We start from the raw sequence: 9,663 nt of genomic DNA, 5'->3' as shown, positions 1-9,663 counted from the left end.
TAAACACCGCCAGGGACAGTGACTCTTCCAGCTCCCTGTACAGCCCGTTCCAATGCCCAATCAGCCTTTTTGTGAAGAATTTCTTTCTAGTGTCTGACCTAGACCTACTCTGGCACAGCTTCAGACTGTCCTCTCCTTCTGCCTCTTGTTATCTGAGGAAAAAGACCAATCTCCACCTGGCTACGAACTCCTTTAATATGCTTATTCTCCTCCCAATGTGAAAACTTAATGGATTGGTACGATAAACAAGGCTAGTGAGATACATTAACTTTTACCTCACTAATGCTGCTCATACAAACTCTTAAAAAGGGTTGTGCCAACCATCTGGAAATCCCCCCCTGAAGTAGTGTGACAAAGCTGACATGAGCACAACCTGTTAAGGAAGACAGCAGAGGTAATTCTGGATTGCCCTAACCTGTGTACCTGTTGCCCATACCTATTGAACCACAGCCTTTGCACTTGCTTTGAGAAAAAAATTAATGGAATCAGAGACTGAAGTATTGTTTGAGTCCTAAGGGACCTCAAAGATCATCTAGTTACAACCCTCACTGTTTTGAACAGGGATATCTTCTAGTAGAACAGGTTGCTCAAAGCCCTGTCCAGCCTGGTCTTGGATGGTGCCAGGGATGGGGCATTCATATTTCTGGGCATCCTGCTCCAGTGCATAGCCCTCACAGTAAAGAACTTCATCCTGACATCTAATCTAAACTTGCCTTCTTTCAATTTAAAACATTGCCTCTTGTCTTGTCACTATCTGCCTTTATAAGAACTCTTTTTCGTTTCCAGTCCCCTTGAGGTACTGGAAGGCCATAGTGAAGTCTCCCTGAAGCCTTCTCCATGCTGAACAACTCCAGCTATCTCAGCTATTCCTATTACTTCACTAACTAGAAAAATAATGCTGGGAAAAGAGGTGTATTATCAGATGGTGTTGAAGACAAGACCTGAAAAAGTTCATGAAAGGATACTGGATTTTTGCATTCTGTATGGAATGGGCAGACTGTTGAGAGAAAGTTATGAGATTTGCCTGCTAGTTTCACAAAGCAAAGTAATATAGGGGGTATTATGAATATGAGAAAGCCCAGACAGAGCATATTTTGCTTTGCTTAGCAGTAACAATGTGGCCTAAAGCCCTTATACCTCCTCCAGTTATATTTAGACTTGCACTGCATTTCAATGCTGAATTCTTTTATTAGCTCTCATTAACCTCTGCCTCTTAATTATAGATATTATTCCTCATTATGAAAGTTTTGTTAAGCTTAATTTTTCCTGTAAGTATAGACAGTCTCTGTTTCCTTCTTCAGTTACATCCTCCACGTTCTTCATCACCTTTGTGCTTCATGACACTCCTCAGCTCTGGAAGAAGCACTTGATTAAGGGCTGTTGCCCTCACTTCCTGTTGTACCCTCCCTGAAACCTGTGAGTTGTCCCGTGAGGAATCTCATTCCAATTTCCAAGACCATGCCTGCCTTGTTATGTGTTTGTTGTTATTGCCTATGCTCTGTTTATTTTATGACCACACCTTTTCCCTTTGTGCTCTTGCAACATTACCTGAAGTTTGAAAACACCCCATCACTTATGTATTTAGCCACATCTAGGGTGGAAATGACAGGGCTATACTGATCTAAGTGCAGTGTTGACATAAACAGGTGGGAGGAATTTCAGCCAAGAGTTGCATGATTAAACCCTACTCTTCCAGAAATATATCAGCGATTTTTACTGTTCATAGAAAGGAAATAATATACTTGTTTCAAAAATCTTTCTTAGAAAACCAAACACTGTGGAAATCAGTAGGCAGGGTGTTTTTGTAAGACCATGTGAAAATGACATCACAGAATTCTCCAGCACAAGCACAGTCACTGCAAACCTCAGCACTGTCACAGAGGGGAGCGAGGTTTGGAAGGAGCTAGAGACTGCTGTGCTGTAATTATTCATGATTTTTGGTATAATCCCGTGGGCTTTTCAATTAAGTATATGAATTTCCCTCACTGTCTCTCTTCCTTCTCCTCATAGTGCATTTGATTTTGGAGTCCTGTATTCATTTAAAAAAATCCAAACCCGTGAAGTATATAGACCTCAAGCAGGAAGACTGAGTAAGAAGCTCAAGGAACAGCTAAGTTGAAAATACAAAAGCTGGTAATTTTTAACCATGAATGGATAATATGTTTTCTGTTTTGTTTCCAGACTTCAGTACTAAGCCATCATATACTTATAAAGCCACTTCACTCAATCCAAATCCTCTTAAGAACAAAGAGAGCTGTTTATTTTTATAGCTTGGAATTAATCTGCCCTTTATATATTAGGCATAAGGCACATGGGCATTTCAAGGATTCCAAGAAGTATTTACTTTTCTGGGCTGGAAAGACTTTAATAATTCAACAATAAAGCAATGAAGGATGTATGAACAACTCAAGGAGGGTAAACTTTGCAGGTATTAGGCTGAAGTCTTTAACAAGTGCTAAAATCCAGAGTGTTGAAAGTACACTGAGTTGAAGAAGTGAGGATAGTACAAAAGACAACTAGAAAACAAAGTAATAAAAGTACTGTACTTGCAAGAGGAATCAAAAAAAATTGTAACTAATGTGCTTGTAAAGTAATCAGGTAACCTGTATTTTGAGTACGGTGGTGTCCCGTGAGCTTGAAAAACTAATCTTCAGAGCTTCCATGTTCACAATTACAGCTACAGTCGATAAACGCTGTGGATATACAACAACTTTGAAAAGCCAATCCTGAATGGTCCAGTGAATCTAAGGTAAAAACTAAACCCCTGAGTTCCAGGCTAGTCTTTTAACACAAGAAACACCCTTCACTCCTTTCTTGATTCACACAACTCCTGAAGCAAATAAATTTTTTGTGAAGCTAATCACATTCCATGGCACTGTTGAATAGTACTTCCTCCAACAGACATAGCCTTAATATAGTGACATGAGAATGCTTATTAAAGGGCAGTTTTGTGGCTTAATCTTATATCAGTTTTATGCTGGTCTCAGCCCTGTCTCATGTCACGGAACTTCCACTCCAGTCCAGAAAAATCACAATGACCATCACTTAAGCTCCAGCAGGAGTATCATGGCTAACAAACTTAGTGTTTGTAGGTAGTCCAAAAATACCTTTGGCAAACTGGTGTTGAACATTATTCAGTGTTTTAGAATTAGCTTAGTCCTTGTTTATTACACCAAGATTGAGCTCTGTGTTACCACTGTACATTGGCAGACAAGGAACACTGTCACTGTTTTTTAAGCACTGACTGTATAAGCACAGCAATTACAGAACCATGCAGGGGGCTATAATTTTGGGAGATGAGCTTTCAGCAGTTGGCTGTTTTTTCTTTGTCATGCACTCTATTTCTGGCCTTTGTTCTGAGTATGCTGCTGCCTTCTGGACAGCAGCACCAAAAGAACTGGTCAAACCCAGTTGAAAACACTTCTCAAACCCTTCTGAGCAAGGATTTTTTAACTTGGCCTATGCTGAGCTGTAATGTTTATAGTATAATCTCACACAGTGTTGCGTCAGGACAGTCGTGCCCACCAGGAGAGGAAACAAAAAGGAAGGCCTAGAAATCTGTCCTGTCATTGCTTTCAAAATTCCCATGACAATGAAGAGTGGTCTAGCAGTGTAACAATCTTTGCATCTTTTACTATTATCCTTGAACAAGAATGTTGCATTCCTAAAATGTAGCTATAGTTGGGACAAAACATATCTTGCATTACTTTTATAATAAATACAATAAAATATTAATGCATGGTAACACATGGCTCAAGATGGATCTTTGTTTAAACTTTGTGAAACTGCAGGCAATTTGAAAGCTTTGTAACTAAAATATAATTATGTCCAAAGACAGATGTTTAACTCACTTTTGGTTCAGTTCACATTTGGTTCAGATGATTTTTGCATCTCTTCTCGAAAGTGAGAGCACTTCCTCAGGGTGGCATGTTGTTTTGCCAGAGTATACAGTATGTTGTTTTGGTCTCACCCAAGGTAAACAAAAACAACTAAAAAAACCCAAACCATATGAAAACAAAAAAGAAGGGAAACATATGTGATTGGTAATTTCTGATTTTTTTTTTTTTTTCATGTTTGAATATTGCTCTTACATAACTGAGAATCAGCTGAGTACAGAATGTTTCACCTCATGATTCTTGAGTAATCATAATTATTTCCCTCAAGGGTTTTCATCTATCTCTAATGCTTATTCTTGCCTGCTATTAAAACAGATGAAGGTTGAAGAAGACAAGCTTAGGAGAATGGTGGTAATAGGGATGTATATAATCCAAACCAGATCAAACACGGGTTTAGTTTTTAGATGTTGCTGAACCACATCATTCTGACAGATGAATTTGGGTGGACTTTTGGAATAAGTAACGAAGTCAACAAATAGAGACAATTAAATTTTAAAATTATAAGATGTAGGAACTATTAAGTACTTGATCCATCTTGGTGGGATCTCTTTTCAAGGTTCACACTAGTCTGTATCATATACATTTTCTTCCAGGAAATTTCTGCCAAAATTTTTCTATCATCAAAAGTTTAGGTTTTCTTTCTAGAAAATTTGATCTGAATCTCAATGACAGCCAACAGGACTTCACTTTCTAAGTCAAACTACATGTTTATGGCATAGGAATCTTTTGTGAGTCTAGCTAAGTCACATATCTTACAGAAGACTAAAAATGTTTACTAGTACAGTTTTATATACCAGTTTACCTAAGAAGGTGAAATAATGCAGAAAAGGCACAGATTTGCAGGGATAGGTTGCACTACAACAAAATTACTTAGCCTTTTTCCAGTGTCAACTACCAATGTGCTTGTACAAGACCTAAGGAACTATGAACTTCTTTCAGGCGCTTTTTCCTTTCTAGCTGAAGTATTTCCTAGTCAAAGCATGCAAAGATTTTGTGGTACATCAAGCAGGACTATATCTGAGCTTCTGCAAGGTGTCTTACCTGATCCATCTTCTCCCTTTAGCTGAAGACTCAGTAACAATCGATCATTTGCAAATCTTTCATTTGCACAATGTGTAACTGTCCCCTCCAATTCTGAACTTTCCTTTTGAAGACTATGGAGGGAACCTTCTCACACAAATCTATAATTGATTGCTGGAGTGTTTAATTTCTGTTTTATAAGTCTGGAGGGCTGATTACAGAAGTACTCAACACTTGGCTGGGAAAAAGAAGTTTATCTTTCAAAGAAAAGCAAAATGCATTTTATATCAGTGTAAATTTCATTGTCTTGGAAATACGGAAGACTATATTGATCTAAAAAGATACCCTGTTTTGAAATGTTATATTTTATTTGTGAAACCTAAATAAATTAACTAATTTCAACTAATTTGCCTTGAAATTTTAGTAACCTAGAAATTTAGTAAATAATATCCTTCTGTCTTTGACTTCAGAAAGGTATTTCAATTCACCAGCTGGGTAATTTCTATAATTATTTTATGCTATAGTCACAAAATATTAATTTGTACACTTTGGCATAATTTAAAAAATGAATGGAAGAAAAGGAAAGAAATGGTTCTGAATAGAGACTGACTTGAAAAAACTCCAGATGAGTGTTTGGAATGTTTGCAGCATTTTTAAGTAAGAAGGGGGTGAACTTACAGATATATTCTCTCCAGTCCAAAAGCATTGTAACACCACAAATTTTGTTATTCTTTTATGGTTAAGGCATCCACTCAAAGAGATGGATGTAGTCTATAGACTATATTATAGAAGTTTTTTTCTGACTTTCAAATGTATATATAGAACTCTCAGTTGGTCTCTAGAATATTTTCTTCACCTAATTAGAGAATAAATTATTAGGTTTTTTTTTTTTTTCATAATTACCTTCTTCTCCTGCAAGAGACTTAGTCATGCACGAGAAGTCCATTCTGTCCTGTACACAGCATAAATAGAGAAAAGAAGACAAGACTATAGTGCATGTTTATTGAGTAGGCAGCTGTGTCACTGTTCTACCCACAGTACCAGCAGTCATATCCTACTGAAGAGTTCCTCCGTATTCCAACCCTGTTCAAGCATGACGATGATTGTTCTTGATGGTACCTGAGGGTCTTGTCCCCATCTTACCTTTTGTACCATCTCCAGATTAGTCCTAGCAACACTTTTTGTGCAATTTAAAGGGCTTTCTATTACACCAAGTGATGATACAACCTCCTTGTTGAAAATTGGCAGTTGCCATTTCTTGAGAATAGTAGTAATGAATGTTCAGTTTTGTCAGGATGAGTGCCAGAGTCTATCCATGTACATTTGTTCTCCTCCCGCAAAAAGTCAGTGAACAGAGTACATTCTGTACAGTGTTTTTGTCACAAGTGTCTGCATCTGACATAAATTGTGTGGAAATGTTTCAGTTTGCTTTGCAGGGGACCACTTTTTTTCTTGTTTTGTGCCTGATGGTCTTACGGTGAAGTTGTTTTGATGTGGATCAATGCTGTGTTTTCTTGTGTGTCAACCACTGAGGCATCCTGAGTGGGGAGAGATAAAGTAACATACCATTGTGTAGATAACAAGGCTGACTGGAAGAATTCTGCTTCAAGCATGTTCAAGTAAGAGCACCTTTTGTGTGTAGTTATACTTTTGCTTAGTAAACTCCACTGAAGCTGTCAGGCTCTCCAGTTAGGTTAGTGAGAATCTTCCTAGCTATCAACATGAAGGCAAGCCAGTTTGCTTGTACAAAGATCTACTGCCTTGTGTCCTGAAGGGACATCCTGAGAAAGGTGTTTTGAGCCACTTAACACTGTTTCTTGTGCTGCACTCTTCATGGTCTTTGTCCATTACATCCTTCTATTTAGGTATATTAAGTTATATTAGTCCTTATATCCTGACCAGCAAATCTGGTTTGTCTTGAGTAGCTGAATAGATATGATGGAGTGTTCCACTCTGTATAGCATCCAAAACTTTAAATGGATACAAGTTGCCACCAAGCAGTGCTGTCCACTAGAAAACCACTTTTTATCTCACTAGTAAACAGTGTATAAAATCAGAGGGCTTGGGGAAAGATCACTTGTCTCAAAAGCCGGGCTAACATGGATTGTAATGCTAGCAGTAGCTAAATAGCATTCTACAATATACTGGCTCTTCTTCTGGCACAAAAACTAATCCTAAAATTGTGAGGTTTTTGTAAAAACTTCCTGTTTGAAGGTGGCTGCTGCAAAGAGTGAAATATTGATGGGGCAAGGAGAACACAAATTCCCATCATAGCATTTTCTGCTAAGAGCTTATGACTTCTGATCCTTGCAAGTGAGTCCTTTCAATATTTTAGTATCCAGACAATCACAGGCAGAAAAATCTCAGCTACGGGTGGATCTACACTCTTGTAAGTTTTGATGTCATTTCATGGAACAGAAAACCTGTGGTTTTCCATGCTGATTGTTTTTTCTTTTTCTTTTTCTTTTTCTTTTTCTTTTTCTTTTTCTTTTTCTTTTTCTTTTTCTTTTTCTTTTCTTTTTCTTTTTCTTTTTCTTTTTCTTTTTCTTTTTCTTTTTCTTTTTCTTTTTTCTTTGCCTTTTTTTTTTTTTTTAATTGATTTTTAGAAAACCCACACTGAGTGACTTTTTACACTTTGTAGTTAAAGAATGTACTGACTTGGGCTGGGGTGGAGTTAATTTTCTTCACAGTGGCTAGTATGGAGCCATGTTTTGGATTTGTGCAGGAAACAGTGTTGAGATGTTTTTGTTAATACTGAGAGCCAAGGCCTTTTCCTCTTTCCATACTCCCCTGCTAGTCAGAAGACTGGGGATGCCTGGGAAGTTGGGAGGAGACACAGCCAGAACAGCTGACCCCAGCTGGCCAAGCAGACATTCCTGACCATGTTGTATCATGACCAGTATATAAAGTGGGGGGAAGAAGAAGGAAGTGGGAGGACATTTGGAGTGGTGGTGTTTATCGTCTCAGGTAACCAATGTGCACAATTCAGCCCTGCTTTCCTGACAGTGACTAAACATGGGAAGTAGTGAATGAATTTCTTGTTTTGCTTTGTTTGCATGTGCAGCTTTTGCTTTACCTATCAAACTGTTTTTGTCTTAACTCATGAGTTTTCTAGCTTTTACCATTTTGATTCTCTTCCCAATCCTGCTGGTGGGGGAATGAGCAAGAGGCTTTGTGGTGCTCAGTTGCCAGCTGAGGTTAAACCACAAGCATATGAGTTTTGAAGCACTCTGTGATTTTGTCCTGCTTGCAGTGTGTTTTGTTTCATCTGTGGCTTTCTCTAGAATTCTGTTTTAAATCCATCATGCTGCTCATCCTCTTCGTATCTTGCTGTGGCTCAAGTTACTAGAGAGATTGTCTCACTTCTCCTTATGGTATGACATGAAAGCCACATCCCATTTCATTTTTAATAATATCTGTGTGAGCCAGATAGACTGTTCATGCTGCCAAGCAAATTAATTTGTCCCTCTAGAGCAGTATAAAAGCAATGATGTCCTCTGAACAAAATACACGGTAACCTCTTTCAACACAGGCTTCTCACTCCATTGCCAACAAAATAATTTCCAATCTAATAAAAAAAGCCCAGCTGTTAGTGACATGACTGGCAATAATCACACACATTTTTCATTGTGCAGGCATAGTTCAGGGAGGTACATTGCAATCAGAAACTGGAAGCTATTCCTCTAAACAAATCTACTGAATGCCAGTGATGATAATTATTAGTGATTACTCACTGATTGCAAATGTGTTCTAGATTTAGACATTCTAAAATAGGGACCACATAGCAGTTTTTCACATGGATATGAAGGTTAAATTTTTTATTTTAACTTCTAACAATGACTGTTAGGAAAAAAAGTACTATTCAGTAGCTGATATCTGAACTGCCTGAGTTTAATACTGTTTTATATTTACTTCAAAGGCACATAGTATTTCAAGCTGTAGGAGTCAGTGAAGGAAGTGTTGCCTAAAGCCTGTTAAAATAAAGAATGTCACATGAAAAATGGAATTGTCTTTTAAACAGAAGAGATTTTGACTAGGTCAAAGGAAAAAGGGAAATTATTGTAATTCATTTTTACCCTGGAAGCTATGCTGGATAACATTTTTTGAAGAAATCAGATCTTTTGGGAGACCAGATGGCACAGCTGGAACCTGAAATGGCAGCCCATGTGAACCATTTGAAAACTGTTTTTAATTCCTGTGGGTTTTGTTGCTGTTGTTGAATTCTTTTAATCTGGATCATGGAGCTCATTTTACTGTGTGATCAGAGCAGTGCTATTGTCAGTGAAGGAGAGAGGGAGGAATGCAGTTTTCAATCACTGTTAGGCCTCAAGGGAGGCCTAATTAAGCAAAGAATTCAAGGAGAGCATTCTCTGCTCCTCTTTTCACTGATCATGCAGGTAAGATTTGTAGATATTACAGAAAATTTTGAACATTAATGTGTTGAAAAGTTGCTTCAATTTCTTACCAATGGTAATTTGGAGACTTATGTGATACTTCAATAAATAAAATTTTGTACAACTAATAAAATTTAATAACTGTCTCTTATTGCTGTGCTAATAAATACGCATTCTGTTAAATGGACAATTTGAACGGATTGAATTCTTTGAGAGTTACTGTATATAACTAGACACTCTGAGGTAAGCAGTATGAACAGGAGCATGGTTGCATACGGTTTATGCCCTCAAAGAATGGCCTAATTTGGTCCTCAAAATACTCTTCTTCGTGTCTGCATTTGTACTGCCACTTC

This window comes from Hirundo rustica, chromosome Z (genome assembly GCF_015227805.2).
Source record: "Hirundo rustica isolate bHirRus1 chromosome Z, bHirRus1.pri.v3, whole genome shotgun sequence".
NCBI lineage: Eukaryota > Metazoa > Chordata > Aves > Passeriformes > Hirundinidae > Hirundo > Hirundo rustica.
Note: the sequence above shows the minus strand (reverse complement) of the source record.